We start from the raw sequence: 21,934 nt of genomic DNA on the forward strand, positions 1-21,934 counted from the left end.
AAATAAAAGATTTCAGTAGTTTGCTTAAAAATGTCTTAAGCATTACCCACCTATTTCTGACACTTCAGTGTTGTGTAATGTTAATTTACACATGCAATGTCATTTTTGGCAATAAAACTTGTTGGGAGTAATCGTGCTTGAAGAAGTGGGCTTCTCCCCTCTCCGATTTCCGATTTTAAGATAAATCCATTATCTCACTGTGCTGATCCTCTCTAGCAGCATTTTTAAGGCACTTTGGAATTTATTTGCACCCTTTTCATTGCTTTTAGGACATCTGTAAACTCGCTATCCCTGATTCATCCCCTTTTTATAGTTAAATCTTATAACAGATTATCATATGTAAAGGGCATTTAGTGACGAGTCAGTTTTCGCCCCTTTGATCCAGTCATTTCAGTTGATCATTTTGGCGCGTTGCATGATGTATTAAGAACACTGGGCAAAACAAAGCCGTGGTTGATCTTCCCATTTCTTTTTGTTATGCTGCAATTGCTGATTTTCTGGATTTTGCAATGAAATGCATTTTTCTTAAATGCGTTTATTTTCATTTTACACTATAAAATTACAGAATGGTAACATACATGTGATGTAATGGGGGGTCGGATGGGAAGGGGGCACTGCCTGAAACATCCAGTGATGGGGTCACCTAGTATGCCTACCACAGACCACTTAATAGGCTTCCTGTCTGCAAAGGAACGCAGGCCCAGAAATCCATCCACTCAACATAGGAGGTGAGGCAAAAATCTAGAGATTCAGGAAACCTGTTTCAGAGCCCCCTTTGCCCTATCCACAAATCATCCTGCATTGTCACATCATTATTCTGGCTCTACAGGAGTAGGGACGCTCGACTCCTCCCATATTAGTCCCATCTTCCCTTTCACCTCGGACATGCTGGTCCTTAAAACATATCGCTCCGCCCATAAAATGTCTGCTCGCCAATTCTCAAATTGTGGAAAGGGCTTAACCATATCATGCTGGTTTATACAGAATCTGCACCAGCTGCCACTACCAATCCCCATATCTTATCTATCTACTGGACTTGCGAAGGGCCCAAAAAGAAAATCTCTTGGTGCAAGTGAGCCCAGGCTCTGGGCACTAAGATATTCCGTTCCCTCTGCAGTGGTTCACAGTGGCAAAATAAGCCGATCCACCCACCCTTGCAGCTGTGGTATACCTGATCTTTCAGGCAAAAATGTATGTACGATTTTGTGGGTTGTAGTAGCTGTTGGGAAAGATTTCTCTTTACTGCACTATTCCTTCCAACTTTATGGAACCCCCAAACGTTTTGCTTTTATTTTCAATTCTGACCTATAGCCTTTGCAGTAAAGGGAAGCCTTAAGCTTCCCTGCACTGGCCTTTGCTCATATGTAATGGGGAAACTGATAGCCTGAAGGACATATCAGTACTGGCAAACATGGTTTCCCTTAGTCGAGTTACTATGTTACTACTTTGGTTACTTTTGTATCACTTGTAGTAACTTTATCATTGTGCGCAGCAGCTTGCACTGCAGTACAATGGGGTGCATTTTTGTTTTGCCCTAGACTAACACTCAGAGCATTTTTGGTTACTATGTGTGCTAAAAGGATAGTCTTGGGAGCAGTGACTTTTCCCCCACTTTTTAGGGATTTTCGTTTTAGCTTTACCGAGTTTGCTGCGTTGGGCTATTAACTGTGGCTACTGGTCAAACATGACTATGCCACAAGGTTTTTCGCCTGTTCTTTTGCCATCTTGTCTTTTAGCCTCCTTCCTGGCCAAAGAGGCCAGGAAAATCCTTGCAGTGCCCAAAAAAGCAGAATTTTTGGCTGGCTACTGGAGGGCTGTGTGTGTGTGTGTGTGTTTGATGGCAGGATGTGGGCTGGGTCTGTGACTCCAATCCGCAAACTGGTTTTCAGTGTGTCTGAGTGGTATGCATGAATGTTCCCGTTGCTGGGGGCGCGGGGGGTTGTGTGGGCTCGTCCTGCTATTGATTAGTGGGAGGTTTCAGCTCTTACCTGGCTTTTAGGATAAGAGGACCCCTGCACCCATTCTTCAGAGAGCCTGGAGAAACCTGCCGAGTATCCCATCAGCTGTGAAACCCGTGAAGAGACCGAGACCTGACTGAAGGAGGCCTGGCAACCAACTTATGTTGCTATCCTGAGGAGCCGTGTCTTGCTCTTGAGCTTTAGTAGTCCTGCGAAGGAGCTACGACCCGAGTGGCGGGACCATCCATTCCTAACGTCTGCTCGTTGCCCTGCCAAAGGAAGCCTTTGGAAGCGCCCTGGAACCATCCTGTGACGGACCAGCGTTGTTTATGTGCTGCCGGTGTCACTGTACCGAGTTTTGGCCTGAAACTTGGGGATCCTCAGCTGGCCCTGCAAGACTACCTCCTGAAAAATGTCGGCGTCCTAGCATCAAGGGGACCCGAGATGGAAGGGAAAGTCTGACCGCGGCTGCTGAGTACTTTTGCGTCGCCGTGCGCAGTGACCACAGTCTGAAAATTGCTTAACCGACCCAAGTTCAGTCCTCAGAGGGGTGTTGCATCGCATTTTTCTGCATTCTTCGACCGGGAGCCCTTGCAACAGGCAAGGGCACCAACTGGAGATCAGCTCCTGGGAATCGAGGACTGCGGCTTTCGGTGGGAAAAGTAATGTCGGACACTCTTCTTTTGTTCTGCCAAGTCTGGGGAAGAATCGGAGTATGGGGGGATAAGTTAGAGTTTCTAACCTACCCCTATACTACCGTTATAAGTCAATGGACTTCTAATAAAGCTTATTTTAACACTTATGGTTTTGCCATAGCTTGCTTGTGGAAGATATCTGACTGTTGGGGCTACTTTTGGGCAATAGTCTAAATTGAACCCTTCACTGGGCCCCAGAGACCCTACCTGCATTTTTTCCTGCATCCTAAGTTCTGTGGATCTTTATCCTGAACTATTGGGCACAAGACTCCAGACAATTTAGGGCTGGACAATTTAAGGTAGGGATCATCGCTGTGGACCTTTTTTGTGCATAATACTTCTTACCTTTGCAGGAGTTTTTGATTTGTGTTATGCCTTATAACCAAGTGAAGGTATATATGTATTTAGTTTGATAGTGTTGTGTGTGCGTCTCCCTGCTTGTAGTAGTTTTTCTATAGTGTTTTGGCTATAATTAAATAACTGTTTGTATGCATCCTGTCTAGTGTAATCTGATTCTCATTGTGTGACCTCAAGATGGACCCTTTACAAGCTCACCCCCTCTGCCTAGACTGCCTGTCACTGTTACCTAAACTGGTTTGGCTACAGCTTCCCAGAGTTGTTCCTGTCACAATATAGGTTGGCCTGCTATACATCTGTCCACCACGCCAGAGTATGGAAAATCAGTCCTAACAGTAGTCTCTATATTAAGTACCTCAAACTGAGTAAGCTTAAAACGCACATTGGGAGATACCTGATGCACATGTAAGCATATCTTCTCCCACTCTGCCTCTGTGATGTCTGAACCTACACCTTGCTCTCAACCGAAACTATTGTGCAACACCAGAGTGCTTGAGGTTTGATGGGTTGAGCACATCTTGAGCCCCTCACACAATCTGGTTTGACGTTTATAATGCAGGAATCGCCAGTGATCTTCTCTCCTCCCTCCCCTGCAACAGAGCTTACTTCAGCACATCTCGCTTCTTGTCTCACCATTTTCCAGTCAATGCATCCTCGGCAGTGTATGGTCCCACTGTTCCTGGGTGGGACGCTGAACTTAGTGGTGAGCTTGTGCAATCTAAGAAAAACATAATCATTTTATCACTGCCTTTCTATGCTCTCTCCTGCCCCACCAGAGCCTGTGCTAATAAGGCTGTGTGGTTCTGCTCGATGGTCTGCACAAATTCTTTTGCCCACTGCCTGAAGTTTTAAGAAGGTTGGGAATTAGCCAGCTGCAACATCAGTGTTTTTGAATTTCTGTATATCCTTTGATTTTCTCCTAAAGCTGCTTCCATGTACTAAATCCCTTTCCTGTACAGACTTGCAATATGTGTGCTTATAATACGGATCTCAATTTTATTGGTTAAAATCCACTTTGATCATACGGCACCCTGAGCTGTGCCCCATTATATTTTGCCCCATATTTGAGACCTAGTTCAAATAAATTCAAGCATAATTACCCCCATGTTTTGGGGGTTTCTAATATGTTCAAGCAGCAGGTGTCAAGCCCATTGTATCTTCTTTGTGTCCTCAGAAATGGACTATGCACCCTTTTCACAACACAGGCTGCCGCGTAACGGTCAAAATTGGGGACCCCTGGATACCACCTTTTTTCATATGGTTATTTGAGGTCTGCAAGTTCACCCATGGACCCGTATTCCCCTACCCCCTGGAACCTGGACATCTGCTTAGTAAGTCCTTCGTTTTCAAGGGAACTAGTCCTTGGAAAGACTGATCAATAAGAGCTGAGGCATTGCTATATTTGCCAATTCAATCCTCCACTTTTGTGGTAATTGGTGGTTTGTCAGAACTATATGCTTCCCCCCCAACCCACCTTCCTATTCCCTCAATTTTTACATATACGTTGTGATGAAGCAAGTCTTCTCTCTTGTAACTAACCTGATTCCCAGATAATATCCATCTACTGGCTCTGCATATCCAATTTATGGTATCCTACAACACACCATTTTATTTTCATTCCTGATATTATGTCTCCAGTATTGCTAGGAACACCTGTCCTGGATTGTGTATGTATGTTGCAGCAACTAGAATGACGTCTGTGAATGTCATCCTAAACCACCTGGACAATCACAATCTTAAGTGGCGAGAGTGGCCCTGTTGTGCCCCCCTATGTAATTTCCACTTGGAGGATACTCTTCCCATCCTCACCCTGGTTTAAAATAAAACCTCTTTCTCTGCATCTAAACTTACCACTGCCGTTGTTTCCATAGATGTTTGACGCTGTCAACGATCTGTGTACTTGCATGGAGTTAATTCAGTTCAGTATAAAGCGGCACTGGTCAGTGTGTGTTGGATGTAAACGCCCTCTTAATTTGCTGAGCCATCACCTCGCTATTTTCAGGTCTGTGTTCAACCGCTATAGACTCCTGAAGTATACTAGCTCAGTGAATCCTTCCTGGGTTTAGGTAAAATCACCATCACTGCCGGACACATCGTAACTAGCATTTCTCCTATACTTTGAGCCTCCTGAATCACGTTCCACATTATGGGTGCTAATAGATCATCGCAAGCTTTATAAAACATCGGGAAAACCATGATTCCCCAAGGCTTTCTTTACCTGACCGCCTGCCTAATTTCTGCATAGTTTTACCGTTTGCTCCAATGCCACCCTCCACTCATGCCACCCTCAACTCATGCCTCTTTCAAATATTCCCCACCCTGTTCAGGGTGAACTCTTGCCCCTTCATATTCTCTGCAAACATCGTAAAAGTTGATTTATTTTCATTCATGGATATGACACTCCACCATCTCCTCAAGTAACCATGTTCAAATCCTCTTTAGCTTGCCCCTTTCTCCATGCGGTCTCATCAAATTTCTGCTATAATCCTACCTCCCCCAGAAACGCTAATTCTTTCACAGAATCGTTTCCACTACTTTGTATAGTGACGTGCTTCCCTGTTTGCTGTCTTTTTGCTACACTGTATCACCTCCCTTCATAACTGTCCACTAGTTCGAATGAAGTTTTAATTCACATGCTTTATACATCCCCTGCCTCCATACACTTTAAAAACCTCCATTCAAGGCCACACATACACACTCTCTACCATCATTGAACTAAAAAAGGCCACAGTTTCTGTAAGTCACTTGATATGATTGGCATTTATGACACGCCTGTACACAAGTGTTTCTATGCACGACAAGACTGGGATATGGGGGGGGGGGGAACGAGGGAGGACAAAACTATCTTACAAGGCCTGGTCATTCGCATTGCACAAGAGCAGGGAAGGGGGGTGGGGAGAAGTGCTGAGGGTGGATGGAGAAGTGCGGGACAAAGGAAAATGAGTGCACCCAACAGGTGGCAAATAAGTGCGAGAAAGGACTGTAGGGTTGCAGATACAAACCACAAGTGCAGGGGAGCCAAGTGGCAGTGCAGAATTGCAGCTGGACAGTCGGGGGACTTGGGCCAAAGTTCAGAGGGTGACCAGTGTGTGGATCAGGCAGGTGATCGGCAAGGGAGAGTGAGAGAAGGCAGAATCAAAGAGAAAGGTGTTGAGTTGGTTTCGGAACTGGCAATGTTTCTGCTCAAGTTTCAGAGAGGCTGTTCAGAAGTAGGCCCCAGCCAAAGCAATAAATCTGCCCCCAACTCTTTGCTTGGAAAAGCGACTGACCTTCAGAGAGTTGGAGGTGGAGCAACGGAGAGCTCGAAGGTAGATATTTGGGAAGAGAGTTGGAGGTAGTGTGGTCCTAGGCCCCAGAAAGCCTTGTGGACCATGCAGAGGGTCTTGAACTTGATCCTTGCTGCCACTGGGAGCCAGTGAAGAGATGAGCTGGAGCGATGCAATCCCTGGGCTTGAGGCAAAGAACAAGTCTTGCAGTCCTGTTCTGTATGAGTTTTAGACCATCGAGAGTAGAGGCAGGAAGATTTAGAAAGAGGCTGTTGCAGTAGTCCTGCATAGAAGGGACCAGAACTCTGGAGACAGTGAGTTTCTGGGAGAAAGTGAGGAAGGGAAGAATACCACGGAGGAGGTGCAGCTGGTAGTTTGATTTCTTGGAGACATTCGATTGTAAGGAGGAGTCGTCGGAGATGACCCTGAGGTTCTTGGCCTCACAGGTAGGAGCAGGAAGATGGCCCGGTTTGGGTGGTCGGGAGATGGAGGAAAGGAGGGAGCTGGCGTTCTGATGAGGAGGATCTCGCTCTTAACTGGCATTAAGGCAGAGATCATTGGTGGCACACCCCTACTGAATTGCGACAAGACAGTCGGGAATGAGAGTAGTAGAGGTGGCCGAGTCATTTGCATAACACTGAAGTGAGAGAAAAGGAGGGAGCTGGGGCATGTGGCTAGGTCACCTGTCATTGTTGTGTTCAAGTTGGCAGTGTTCTGTTATTGGGGCTTGTACCGGGTACTGCTGCCATTTTCCATGGTCTCCAGGCGCCCGGGTGGATCTAAACAGGAAGGGGGTTTGGAAGGTTAGTGGGGATGAGAGGGACAAGTGCAAGAGAGCTTTGATGTGCTGTAGGTAGCTTCAGTTCGGAGAAACGGGTCACTGTGCTAGTATGATTATAGTCTACTGGCATTTGTATGTTGTATGTGGGTGTTTTTAGGTGTGATGGGAGAGTGTAGTTTTGGTGTCTTCTGTCAGGATTGTCTCAAGTTAGTTATGTAATGGGTGGTGGATATGCTGAGAATTGGGAAGTTATTAGTAAACAATGCAACATATGCTCCCCTAAATCTTTCATGTGCAACACATTGGCCATTTTTGTATTTCATTGAAGTGTAGTGTTTGATATCCTAGATCTAATGTGCTACACACAGGCTAGTTTTACTGTCTTCTAAGTGAAGTAAATGGCTACCTTGTACGTTTTCTTAGTATAAATCAATGGCTAACGTAGAATCATCAGGATCAGTAAAGGACTTTTCTTCGCAATTTATCTAAACACAATACAGAGGCTGAGCTTTGCATTTCTTCTAGATGCAATACATAGACTAACCTGCAATTCCTGGTGCGTAGGTTATCCATCACAAATTCATCTAAGTGCAATACACAGGCTACCCTTCGCAATTATTCTAAGTGCAATACATTAGCAAAACTAAGGCAAACTAAAGAGTACAGTGCATCTTGATGCAATGTTAAGATTAGGTGTTAGTTAGTGGCAGGTTTTCACAGAGTACAGTAACGGCTGTGCTCCCTGCCCGTACCACCTGTCAAGTTTCCAGCTTCTGATCTGGAGAGGCTGAAGCAGAATCCCACCAACCCCTCCAATTGTCTGCTCGACAGGTTTAGGTCACTATTGCTGAGCTGACAACTCCAGGGGGGAAAGGGGAAATGGATACAAAAAAAGTAATACATTCTTGTGGCTCTCCTTCAATTTTCTTTAAGTGCTGCAGACATAGAAATCAAATGGAAGAGTCTATTCTACACCTCCTTACCTATCCTGTTCTTTTCTAGCAGATAGACAACTATTGATTACCTGTCTGCCTCGGCTATGCGCTCGAAGGCCCCACTTGAATCCTCTCACTGATCTTCTGTTGAGGTTGCTGGTTCTGCTTGGTATATGGTGACTCCACTAGAAGGATTCAGTAAGGGAAAATCTATGGATGTCTTGTATATTTTCCTTTGTATTCCAGATATGATCTGTCTTTTCATGTGTATATCTGGGTCTCTCCTGTTAATACATCTGACTCTCCTGTGTTGGACTTAGTTTTTTTCTGCTTTTGTCTTTTCTATTCTCGAGCGCTACTGAGGTCTTATGTTCTCTGCTCAGTCTCTTTCTAAATATGTCTGCACAGCTGTGCCGCACCCAGAGTTCCCAGACTTACTCCACGCGCCTGCTCTCCATACTTTTCCTTACTGCTTGCTATCTCTTACCACGCTATTGCGATTAGCTTCAGATTTTTCTTCACTCCCCGAGACCCCTTCTGTGTACATCGGACGCTGATTAGCGCAGCATCTCTGGGTGCTTGAAGATTCCTTACTCTGATTTCTGTGCTCGGATTCATCGTGCCTTACAGCTCAAGTTCTAGGATTCATGCAGCTGAGGTAACGATGTGCTTGCGCTCCTAAATCTGCTGTCACTGGGCACTGCTGCAATTCCCCTAGCATAGCACATTGAATTCCCTACTAATTATGTTTACAACTAGGCCAGCTATTTACATATAAATAAATGTCTGCTTTCAAGTTCAGCACTTAATGTGAGCGAATTATTTAACTGTTTTCAATTGGTTTGGAGGTTCTTGGACTTGTGCCTGTAGTCCGTCTTCTCAAATGGCTTCTTCCTAGAACTTGCTTGTACTCTTTATTCTGAATGTTGTCTGGCGCTATGGTTAGCTGTTACTACTCAGTTCATATCCTGAACTTTCCAAGCAGCCTTTCACTAACCTTCGATCAGTGTTAGGGGGATATTCCCACCATCTTGAAATGTGATGACTCCAGTTAAGGAAGCAGCCTTTTTCTCCATGAACTCGCACTCAGATTAACTCCCCACCCCCCGAACTGGGCAAATCGGGAATGGGAGCTTCACAGAGGGGAGCTGCACTTTGCCGGCTGCCTGGGCAAGGGTGCCCTGTTGAAGAGCAGCATTTCTGGTCATATGATGGTAGCCATCGGCCCCAGTAAGGGCGGGCAGTGGGGGGGGGGGAGGCAGGAGACGATGCTTTTAAAAGTGTACCGAGAGCCAAGTGCAATGTAGAAAGTCTCATCCAGACCCAAAACCGCCCATTTGTTTATCAGTCCTTTGTTTATACACTTCTAATTTTTAGGCACAAGTAGAATGATTTCAGAGCATTCCCCCGATATTTGGGTTCCGTTATCAGAGGAATGGCCTCTGGGCTCCTTAAAAATGCAATTTTGTGAACACATTTTATGCACTGTCAATAGAATGAGTAATGTTCAAGGCATACAATAAGCAGTGATGCATAGCAATTTGCTATGCAATCCTGTAGGTTTGCTTATTAAATCGGCACTTGTGTAGCAAATATAGCTATTTAAGTTGCGTTGCTCAATGAAAGCAGAGCTCTGCATTCCTCTTGCCTTAAGTGCCCTCTTTTTCTCTGTTCACCAAGTTCAGTGGGGCTAATGGAAAGAGTGCTGCAGTAATCCTTTCCTCCACTCTTAAGTGCTAAAGGCATGTGTAGGAGTGCTAGGCAAAATGTTTTTTTTTTCCATTTTCAAATAATTGCAAATCGGAAGTAATCAGGATGGTACTTGTATTAAGATGATAATATACTGTCTTGCAAAGACGATGTGTGAACTTTATTTTGTTTTAAAATGCAGCCATTCTATTCCTAAACATGTATGTTTTGGATCTGTGTGAAAAGACAGAAGAAAAAAGCCTGAGCCCCACAAACACAAATTGTTAAGTTTCTTTTTATTCCATTTGTTTATGATCTTTACCACAGCGACCCCTGCCCATTTCCCCCCCCCCCCCCACCCAAGCTGCCTTATCATATATATGGACAAATGGGGCTGGGCTTTTGGGCTTCAGACTTTTTGCCCTGTCTTTGGGCGTTTCTGTATGTTTTTAAATAATGCATAATTACATTATTGCTCCTGTAAAACACTGCATTGCCTTCATGTTTTACAGTAAAGTTTAGGTTAGTGTATCTGAATCTCATTGTGTCAACTATAATTCATTTTGATGGGAAACCTGCATCATATTGATGAGTGAACACATTTGAAAATGTGCATGATCACACCGCCAAATGCTTTTACTGGCAAACCTAGTTCTGTAACTTACTGGTTGAGACATTTGCACCTGGTGTTCAACTCGTTAGCTGAACCCATACTCCTTGACGTTCCATCACATCACCCTGTTGCATTATAGCAACTACCCAGAAAGTGAGTTAGCTGCAATACAATATTCCACCTAGTTTGATCAGTTCTCTGCCTGCTACACCATCCATTCGGCTTAGTCTCTTATCTCCTTAAATAATTAATAAGCAAAGCTAACTAGATGTTTATGGTGATCAATAGTTTCATCCAGTCTGAACATCTACTGATCTACTGCACCGGGCCTACAGATGAGGGGTATATCAGCCACTTTTACTCTCTAAAAAAATTGTCAAATACTTCCACAAAAGAAATAGGGAGTGAGAATACTCCCAACAAAAGCTAGGAAATGGATACACATTCTAGCTAGAATTGTGAATGCTAGCAATGCTGCACTATTAGTTTTGTGAACAATGGCCTGCGCCAGACCGGTTCTAGATTTTGAATGTTAGCAATACCGCACTTGGTTGGAATTGTGAAGATTAGCATGCGCCTGACCCTGACAGGATCGTGAATGTTACCCTGAGTCGCTTCTAGATAGAAATGCAAATGTTGGCATGGCCCACACTTGGGTTGAGCTATGAACATTAGCCTGAATCTGATCTGGATAGAAATGCGATGTAAATGTTAACATGCCCCACATGTGTACCCTGCTTTCCTGTTCCCCATGCTGTTGCTATATATCCGTACCCCCATCCCCCTCCTGTCACTATAAACCCAGCCCCCTGTCTGTGTTGCTCTGTTCCCTGCCACCCTGTTCAAGTGCCTGGTCTCGGGCACCTTAAAGATGCCTATCACATCGCTACGCTTACTCTCTACTATACAGCATCATTCAACTAGAACACCGCTATACCCCTGATTAATTCGGCCTAGCTGTTCACATATGAATACGACTCTTCGAATACGAATACCATCACCCTAATAAAACGCAGGTAGCCGAGCACATTACGGCCTAGTTGCTCACATGCGTCCTTCAGGCCTAACGCAGCCAGAGCCCAGTCGACGCGGGAGGGATTTTGGGTGCATTGCATGTCACGTTGGGTATGGTGTTGCAGGCGCACCCGTGTCGGTGTCCCCTTTCAGTCATTGAGGGAAGGATGCAATGCTCTGCGATGGCCACTGGATGTTGGACTGTATGCACGGCATGTGAGTCTAATGTGAGATACAATCATCAGAAATGCTATTACAGTAAGTAATGCATGTCATATTTTACTGTTCCTGAGTGACCCTACCAGGGTGGATCCACACTCCTTAGACACAAAGGCTCTGATCAGCAACACAGGATCAGGGTAGTTCAATTAACTTCATTTTTATTTCACCACAGCAGAACTGAGAAGTTTAACCCAAACGGGCTTCCTCGGAGAAGGTAGGTATTTATTTGTATTAAAACGCCCATACACAAAGCAAGTGTTTAAAAGCGCTCCATGCGGGAGAGAACGGGAGAAAGTCATTCTGAGCCCTTGAATTTCTGAACGATGCAATTCTGCATGGATCAAGTGCATATAATAACAGTTAATGGTGTAGATTACAGCAAATGGGTCTGATGACGATTCTGCAGTTTTTCCAAGTCCAGGTGCGTTGAGGCGCCGCCATGCAAGGAGGGGAGACCAGGGTAAAACGGACATGGCGCAGTCAGATCGTGCAAGTGTGTAGGAGGTTGAGGGCTGCAGGAGGGGACAAAGTGCCTCCAGTCAGAAGCTGGGGTAAGTGCTGAGCGATGCCACTCTCATGGGATCATTGACCAAGTGCAGGAACAATGAGGCAAGTGCAAGACCCGGAGGCAAGTGCAAGGGAACTGGCGACTGTGCCAGGGACCTGTGAGACTGAGGTACACCAGGCGGCCAGTCAGCAGGCTGTGCGGAAAAGGAGGGAGAGAGAATGGAGCAGAGAGAAAGGTTAGCAAGGGAGAGGGAAGGCAGAGAAGAGGAATGTCTTAATGAGTTTCCGGAAAGGAGATCAGGCTCAAGACAGAGTGCGGCAGGGAGGCTATTCCAGAGGGAGGCCCCTGCAGAGGTTAGATCTCCCTCCAAATCTTTGCTTGGAGAACCAGCTCACAAGGTTGGAGGTAGATGGCGGAGGGCTTGGGAAGGACAATATTTAGGTAGGCAACGTTGCAGATGGGTAGGTCCCAGGCCACAGAAAGCCTTGTGGACAATGCAGAGGGTTTTGAACTTGATCCTTGCAGCTACAGGGAGCCAGTGGAGGGATTTCAGCGCCAGAGAGATGCGGTCCCTGGGCTTGAGGCCAAGGATAAGACTTGTGGCTCTGTTGTGGATGAGTTGTAGAACGTGCAGAGCAGAGGCAGGGAGATTGAGAAAGAGGCTGTTGCAGTAGTCAAGCCTTGAGAGAACCAGGGCTCTGGAGACAGTGAGCCGCTGGGGGAAGGTGAGAAAAGGAAAAGTACCTCTGAGGAGGTGTACCTGGTAGTTGGACTTTTTAGAGATGTCCGAAATGCGAGAGGAGAAGGAGAGCGTGGAGTTGAAGATGACCCCAATGTGTTTTGCCTGGCAGGTGGGTGCGGGCGCAGGGCCAAGCGGAGCAGGAGCCCCAATGTGACCTATCTCAGTTTTACGGGCATTGAGGTAGAGGTTGTTTGCAGCACACCATGACTGAATTGCAGACAGTCGGATATGAGCGAGGTGGCTGAGGGTAGCCTGAAGGATAGTTGCGTGTCATCCGCATAACACTGGAAGTTGGAGATGAAGGTGGCAATCACCTGTGCCAGGGTAGCCATGTTGACATTGAACAACCAGGGGGATAGGTTAGAAACCTGGGGAACGCCACATGTTGAAAGAGTGATAGAAGGGACCCAAGTTGCACCTGGGATGGGCGATCGAAAAGGAATGTTCCTGACCTGTTATTCCCAGGGTGTCACGGAGATGTGCGATCAGGATGTTGTAGTTTACCGTGTCAAAGGCAGAGTAGAGGTCAAGAAGGAGCACAGAGGAAGTGATGGTGTTGAGATTTCAGAGCTGGTCTTCACAGGTGTTCAGAAAAGCAGTTTCAAGCCAGACTGATGGTCGTGGAAGCAGTCAGCAGTTTCAATGTGGTGGGTGAGCTGAGATAGCCAGCTTCTCCAGGAGTTTGGCCTGGAAAGGGGTGATGGAGATAGGGCGGCAGTTTGCAGGAATAGTGGGGTCGGCAGAGGGTTTCTTAAGTAGAGGGTGCACAAGGGAGTGCTTAAGAGAAGTTGGGGAAAACTCCAGTGGAAAAAGAGATTGCAGAGATCAGCCAAGGCTGGAGCAAGAGAGTCAATGTTATCATTAATGGTTTTGGAGGGGCAGGGGTCAACCTGTTTGGACAAAGCCTTCATAGACTGGAGTTGTCTGGCGACCTAATCAGGTGTGACTGGAGTGAGAGAAATGGATTGGGTGGGGGGGGCAAGGGAGGCTCCAGTGTTGGTGGATGCTGTGGTATGGAAGAGAGTGAGGAAAGGATGTCTTGGGTTTTTGTGATGCAGCCAGGGCCAAGCAAAGGTCCTAGGTGGGTGTGACGGAGGAAGAGGCTGCTGTAGGATTGGCCAGTTCCTTGTAGACTTGGAAAGGGTTGGCCGTGTTTGATGCCGCGGAGATGCAGGCTTGAATAAAGACTTTTCTTGGCGTCAATATTTCCTTTGAAGGAGGCGGCAGGCCAGTTTGTCAGATGGTCTGCCCGACTAGTTCCCTTTCCGCTCAGCTGCCCTACCATTGCATTTAAGGGCAGCCAGATCAGAGTTTTACCAAGAGTTGCACTATTTGGAAGGCTTTAGTTGGACCCTCATGACTGGGGCAAGAGTATCAAGGGTGTTGGAGATGGAGTGTTTGAAGTAAGGGCTGTGTCAGGGTGGGAGTCGGCTGCAGGAGTAGGAGGCAGCGAGTAGGTGGCGGCTGTCATGATCTCTGCTTCCAAAAGGTCAGGGTTTTCCCAACTCCCTTGGAAGCAGATCCATAACCCAGGTTCCGAGTGCCAACCAGTCCCAATTGGGACCTTTTGGACCCAGTCCTGGCGCCAGTGGCACCAGGCTCATAAATATGCCCAGTCCCAGCGCTGGAAGCGCCGGGCTCATAATGCTTGGGTGGACTTACCTTCAGCAGACCATGCTGCTTACTTGCCTGCCAGTTGAGCCTCTGATCCTCTTCTGTTTGGAACTACTTTTCCTGTTGGGTGGGGCTGGAGCCACTCCCTAGATTATAACACTGGAACTCTTCTGGAAGACAGGAACTCTTTTCTTACCAGGAACTCTTTTCTTACTTAGGCGTGGCTGTGGAAGGAGACACCTAAGCACTACAGGAGGCTATTTAAACCACACCCGGTGGATGAATCTTGCTTTGCGTTATTCTGCAACCTCTGCAGCAGAACGCTCATCGTGTCTTCTGCATCCGGTCCTGGGCCTAAGGAAAAAGGCTTACCATCCTGAATCCAGTCTTCAGCAACACCTATAAAGACAAGAAAGAACAGGTTAGCATTCCGGCATCTGAAAGGCAAAGGCTTACCATCCTGAATCCAGTCTTCAGCAACACCTATAAAGACAAGAAAGAACAGGTTAGCATTCCGGCATCTGAAAGGCAAAGGCTTACCTACTCTTCGTGTGCTCCGGAGGTCTTCACACTGCATTCCGGCATCTGAAAGACAAAAGTTTACCAACTCTTCGCACGCTCCGGAGGCCTTCGGCGCTGCATCCCGCATCTGAAAGACAAAACAAGGTGCGTTTAAAGACATTGGGGAACTTTAATACTCACGTGCCATTACTCCTTTCCACATCTAATCCAGTGGGTATTCCGGCACCCTGCAGCCGCTCCAAACTCGTACCTGCAAAATAAAAAGACAGTTAGAGCGCATAGTGAAGCAGGCAACAAGCGCTTACTTGCGTGCTTCCAGGCGCTTCTATTCATCACACGGGCTCCATCTTCAACTCACTTCAGCCCGTCATCCGCCATCGCCGGAACCCTGCAAAACAAGAGACATCATTACTAAAGACTTTAAAGACATTTGAATGACTCGAAACTTACCGTTCGTGCAGTAAACGACGGACAGCAGTCCTCTGAAATCAAGAGGCCTGCGCTACCTATCTAGTGAAGAAACTGGTTACAGCACCCTGCCCCGAGGCAGATGGAGAGCTCGGCATTCACTTACCTAAGGTGAGAGCGTTAACCTTTGGGGGTCTACAGGAGAGAAGAGGAAAGAGATAGGGACACCCCAATAACCCCAGTTCATTAACCCCATATTTTCTATCTGCAGACATCTTACTCTACACATCAGGCATACAGTGCACAGAGGTCCAGCCCAAAGAGCCAACCGGGTGCTACACATCACCTTTGAAGATACGGTAGTCGCCCAGTCAAGACCGGCGCCTCTGCGAGAATCAGGTGAGCGTTACAGAACGCAAAGCCTACCGCAAAACTCTTGCCCAGGCGCTATGGAAACCTCGGATACTGACCCCCTAGCCCGGTTACTTGGGGAACTAAGGGCAGAAGTGCATGCAGCTCGTCAGGAAACGAATGCTCTAAGAAGGGAACTAATTATTTCCAAGGAGAGAACAGACAATCTTGCTAGACAAGTGCTACAGTCACAAGCCGGACAGACCCCGTTACCCGCATCAGGGGCAGATCTTCCTTCAACATCCTCTATGAATCCAGTGCAGATCAACCTACCTGGGAATGTACCTCTGGCTCCGCCCGAACGGTTTTCTGGTGACCCAAAGAGGTTTGCAGTATTTATCAATCAGTGCCGGTTGCACTTCTTATGCCGGCCAGCAGCCTTTCCAACTGATCAAGCAAAAGTAGCTTTTGTACTTTCGTACCTTAGTGGCAATGCGGCAGACTGGTCGAACCCTCTAGTTAATCAAGATGATCCGGTTCTCCATGATTTTCAAGCCTTTCAGCTTAGTATGGAAAAACTGTTCGCAAGACATTCACAGGGGCAGGCCTTGGACAATGAGCTTCTTTCGTTGCGACAGGGTAATCAAGACCTTTTGGCTTATATTGCATCTTTCAATAGACTAATAGTGGAAACTCAATGGCCGGAGGACAAAAGGATTACGCTGTTTTATAGAGGTCTACGTGGAGAGCTCAAAGACGTTTTAGCCCAAGTAGTGAATCCCCCACAAGACTGTTCGGATTATATAGACTTGGTCGTTCAAATAGATCACAGGCTGCAGAACAGGAAGGCCGATCGTTCCAAGTTTGATGCTCGAGTATTTTCCAAACCGCCAACTCCTTCCAAAGGAGTAGACTCCGGGGAACCCATGCAAATGGGGGGTCTGAAAGGTCCTCTAACACAAAGGGAGCGGGAAAGGAGGAAACAGTTGCAATTATGCCTATATTGCGGAAACTCAGGGCACTTTCTTCGAGACTGTCCGGTGAAACCTGCCAAGAAGGCAGTAGGAGCTGCAGTTACCAAAGTTACAAACTCTGAGCAGGGAAACGACCTCGCCCGACAAGAATAGAGGTCCTCTTGCCGAGCGTGAAAACCAGTTCTGTGACCTCGCATTTCGTGATACCTATGGTCCTCATTAGCCCTGATAATCCGGATCGATTACATGCAATTGAAGCTTACGTCGACAGCGGTGCCATCGGCAATTATGTGGATCATGAAATGGTTTTGAGGATGAATCTAACTCTTTGTCCCAAGGCTGTAAAGGACGTCATTACTACGGTGGATGGTACGGAGATAGCCTCCGGGCCAGTAACGCATACCACTCAAGAGGTGACGCTAGTAAGTCAAGATGGACACCATGAGAAGATCGTGTTCGATGTGATCAAGGCCCCTCAGTTTCAGATTATTCTAGGAATACCTTGGTTAGAGAAACACAATCCTCTGATCGATTGGCGAGCAAGAACGGTCCAGTTTCCAGAATGTGTCTCTACTTGTCACCCTCCACCTGGTGTTGCACTGGCCGCAATTTCTTCAGAGACTCCCCAGTTACCTCCCGAATACCTAGAATACCAAGATGTTTTCCGGAAGGATCAGGCTAACTCTCTACCTCCTCATAGGTCTTATGACTGCCAGATAGACCTGATACCTGGATCTACTCCTCCTTGTAGTAGAATTTATGCCCTCACCGAGCCTGAGAACCTTCACCTTCGACAATACCTGGATCAATACCTGGCAAATGGGTTTATTCGTCCTTCCAAGTCCCCTGCTTCTTCAGCTTTGTTCTTCGTTCCAAAAAAGGAAGGAGACCTTAGAACTTGTATCGATTATCGCTCCCTGAACCAGATCACCGTTAAGAATAGATATCCGTTACCTTTGATCCCTGAACTCCTGGACCAAGTCAGAAAAGCATGCATATATACAAAGCTGGATCTTAGAGGAGCTTACCACTTGGTACGAGTAAAAGAGGGCGATGAATGGAAGACGGCCTTCCGCACCAAGTATGGGCTATTTGAATATCAGGTCATGCCCTTCGGACTTTGCAATGCCCCGGCCGCCTTTCAATATTTTATGAACGATGTCCTCAGAGAGCTCATAGATGTATGTGTTGTTGTTTACATTGACGACATCCTCGTTTATTCTTCATCGGAATCTGAACATCGGAAACACGTGAAAATGGTCCTCGAAAGATTGCGTCAACACAAACTTTTCGCTAAGTTGGAAAAATGTGTTTTCAACGTGACTGAAGTTGAATTCTTGGGATTCATATTATCACCTGGCGGAGTGCGTATGGATTCAAAGAAGGTCGATGCAGTTCTCAAATGGCCATCACCATCCTCCGTAAAAGGTGTGCAAAGCATGTTAGGCTTCGCTAACTTTTACCGCAGGTTTATCCCCGAATTCTCTCGAATAGTCCAGCCCATCACTGCCTTGTTAAAGAAAAACAAACGTTTTGAATGGTCTACCGAGGCGGAACAAGCTTTCCAGGATTTGAAGACTAAATTTATCTCTGCACCAATCTTAAAACACCCTCGCCCCGAACTCCCCTACATTGTGGAAACTGATGCTTCAAGCCTTGCCATGGGGGCAGTTCTATCACAAAAGGACCCGCTAACCAATCAGTTGCATCCTGTGGCATTTTGGTCCCGCAAATTCTCGCCTCCTGAAATCAATTACACGATTACTGACAAGGAACTTCTGGCTATCAAGTCTGCCTTTAAGGCTTGGCGGCATTATCTGCTGGGGGCCCGACACACCGTTACTGTGATTACGGATCACCGAAACCTGCAATATTTGAAGACCGCAAAAGCCCAATCCTCTAGACAACTCCGTTGGGCATTATTCTTTGCCGAGTTTGACTTCATAATTACCTATCGACCTGGTACAAAGAACGGTAAAGCCGATGCCCTTTCTCGGATGGGAGTGGAAGAACACTTGGTCAACCCTAAACCTGTACCAATCATTCCCGAACAAAGAATTCTGGGTGTAATCGCCACAGAATCCATAGAGGAAGTTAAGGATAAAGCCAGGCAACTTGTAACTCCAGCAGACATACAGAATTGGCATCTGCAGGGAAAGGACTTTGCAGTAAAGGACAACTTATTGTATTTCCAAGAACGATTATACCTACCCAGCACAGATTTACAGAAAAAAGTAATCTCTTGTTATCACGACTCTTTAATGGAAGGTCATCCCGGTATAGCCAAGACCTCAGAAAAGATCAAGCGCTACTTCTGGTGGCCGTCTTGGAAAAAAGATATCAGAGACTTTATAATGTCCTGTGGAGTATGCGCCCAAAACAAGAGTCAAAAGGAAAGACCAGCAGGCCTCTTACGCCCTATTGACATCCCACCTCGCCCTTGGCATACGCTTTCTATGGACTTCATCACCGATCTACCTCCATGCTCCGGATACAATACGATTCTAGTAATCGTGGACTTATTCTCCAAGATGGCGCATTTCATTCCGCTCAAAGGCTTGCCAACAGCAGCAACTCTGGCCCGAGAATTTCTCGAAAACATCGTCCGACACGGTTTTCCTTCGGTTCTAATTTCGGATCGAGGTAGTCAATTTATTTCTCATTTTTGGCGAAGTTGCTGTCGGTCGGCTCAAATTGATGTGAGACTATCGACCAGTCACCACCCTCAGACCGACGGACAAACCGAGAGGACCAATCAAACTCTGGAACAGTATTTACGCTGCATGCTGCAACAAACTGAAAAAACTTGGAAAGATATCCTTTGGATAGCCGAGTATGCCTACAATAACTCTGTCCATTCGGGAACTGGGAAAACCCCGTTTTTTCTTTTGTACGGCAGTCACCCTCGAACCTCGGAGTTGGATCCCCTCCAAGATCTTGAAACACCAGCAGTAGACTACCTGCATTCTACAATCACCCAAGCCTTTAAGGAAGCTGTTTCTCACCTTCAAAGGGCTAAAGAACAATACAAGAAAGGAGCAGATCAACATCGGAAGGAAGCCCCTCACTATCAAGTAGGGGATCAAGTCTGGTTATCCACCAAATATCTATCTCTAAAAGGGCCACGCACATTCAACCCAAGATACCTTGGTCCCTATTCCATCACTACCATAGTAAACCCAGTAGCGGTCAAGTTGGACTTGCCCCCGCACATGAAGATACATCCGGTCTTCCACGTCTCTCTATTAAAACCCGTGCAACCTCAAACCCGACTAACCAAATCTCCAAAACCTATCCTAGTGGATGGAGAACTCGAGTTTGAAGTCAAAAGCATTCTGGACTCCAAGATCTCCAAATCTAAACTATTCTACCTAATTGACTGGAAAGGCTACGGCCCCCAAGAGAGATCCTGGGAACCTGCTGAATATGTCCACGCTCCTCGCCTAATCAAAAGATTTCACCGAACATTTCCTGACAAGCCAAAAACCCCGGAGAAGCCCGGTTTGGGAGGGGCCTTGAGGGGGGGGGGTACTGTCATGATCTCTGCTTCCAAAAGGTCAGGGTTTTCCCAACTCCCTTGGAAGCAGATCCATAACCCAGGTTCCGAGTGCCAACCAGTCCCAAATTGGGACCTTTTGGACCCAGTCCTGGCGCCAGTGGCACCAGGCTCATAAATATGCCCAGCGCTGGAAGCGCCGGGCTCATAATGCTTGGGTGGACTTACCTTCAGCAGACCATGCTGCTTACTTGCCTGCCAGTTGAGCCTCTGATCCTCTTCTGTTTGGAACTACTTTTCCTGTTGGGTGGGGCTGGAGCCACTCCCTAGATTCAGAACACTGGAACTCTTCTGGAAGGCAGGAACTCTTTTCTTACCAGGAACTCTTTTCTTACTTAGGCGTGGCTGTGGAAGGAGACACTTAAGCACTACAGGAGGCTATTTAAACCACACCCGGTGGATGAATCTTGCTTTGCGTTATTCTGCAACCTCTGCAGCAGAACGCTCATCGTGTCTTCTGCATCCGGTCCTGGGCCTAAGGAAAAAGGCTTACCATCCTGAATCCAGTCTTCAGCAACACCTATAAAGACAAGAAAGAACAGGTTAGCATTCCGGCATCTGAAAGGCAAGTTTACCAACTCTTCGCACGCTCCGGAGGCCTTCGGCGCTGCATCCCGCATCTGAAAGACAAAACAAGGTGCGTTTAAAGACATTGGGGAACTTTAATACTCACGTGCCATTACTCCTTTCCACATCTAATCCAGTGGGTATTCCGGCACCCTGCAGCCGCTCCGAACTCGTACCTGCAAAATAAAAAGACAGAGCGCATAGTGAAGCAGGCAACAAGCGCTTACTTACGTGCTTCCAGGCGCTTCTATTCATCACACGGGCTCCATCTTCAACTCACTTCAGCCCGTCACCCGCCATCGCCGGAACCCTGCAAAACAAGAGACATCATTACTAAAGACTTTAAAGACATTTGAATGACTCGAAACTTACCGTTCGTGCAGTAAACGACGGACAGCAGTCCTCTGAAGTCAAGAGGCCTGCGCTACCTATCCAGTGAAGAAACTGGTTACAGCACCCTGCCCCGAGGCAGATGGAGAGCTCGGCATTCACTTACCTAAGGTGAGAGCGTTAACCTTTGGGGGTCTACAGGAGAGGAGAAGAGGAAAGAGATAGGGACACCCCAATAACCCCAGTTCATTAACCCCATATTTTCTATCTGCAGACATCTTACTCTACACATCAGGCATACAGTGCACAGAGGTTCAGCCCAAAGAGCCAACCGGGTGCTACACATCACCTTTGAAGATACGGTAGTCGCCCAGTCAAGACCAGGCGCCTCTGCGAGAATCAGGTGAGCGTTACAGCGGCAAAGGCAGCCGCAGTCACTCTTTTCATGGGACTGGTGACTTTGAGACTTAGTGGCCGCGCTGATGCAAGCGGAGAGCTTTAAGTGTGCTGAAAGGAGAGTGGTCCATCCAAGAGGGAGAGGTAGTGAGAGGGATGTCGGTAGATATGAAAGCATCCAAAGTGTGGCCTGCTTTGTGCGTGGATCCAGAGGGTAAGATGGAGATGGAGAGAGAATTTCATAGGTTGCGGAAAGGTCCTGAGGAGTCGGGAGAGTCCAGATGGATGTTGTGATCACCCAGCAGGAGTTGGTAGGAGGAGGAGGAAAGTAGAGAGGAGGCCAGGTCAGCCCATTCCGATAGGAAGAGAGTGGACTGTCCTGGTGGCCGATAGAAGGTGGTGGCCATAAGGAGTGAAGATTTAGGAGAGTGAGAGC

Source organism: Ambystoma mexicanum, chromosome 2p, assembly GCF_040938575.1.
Source record: "Ambystoma mexicanum isolate Mex_15411 chromosome 2p, UKY_AmexF1_1, whole genome shotgun sequence".
NCBI lineage: Eukaryota > Metazoa > Chordata > Amphibia > Caudata > Ambystomatidae > Ambystoma > Ambystoma mexicanum.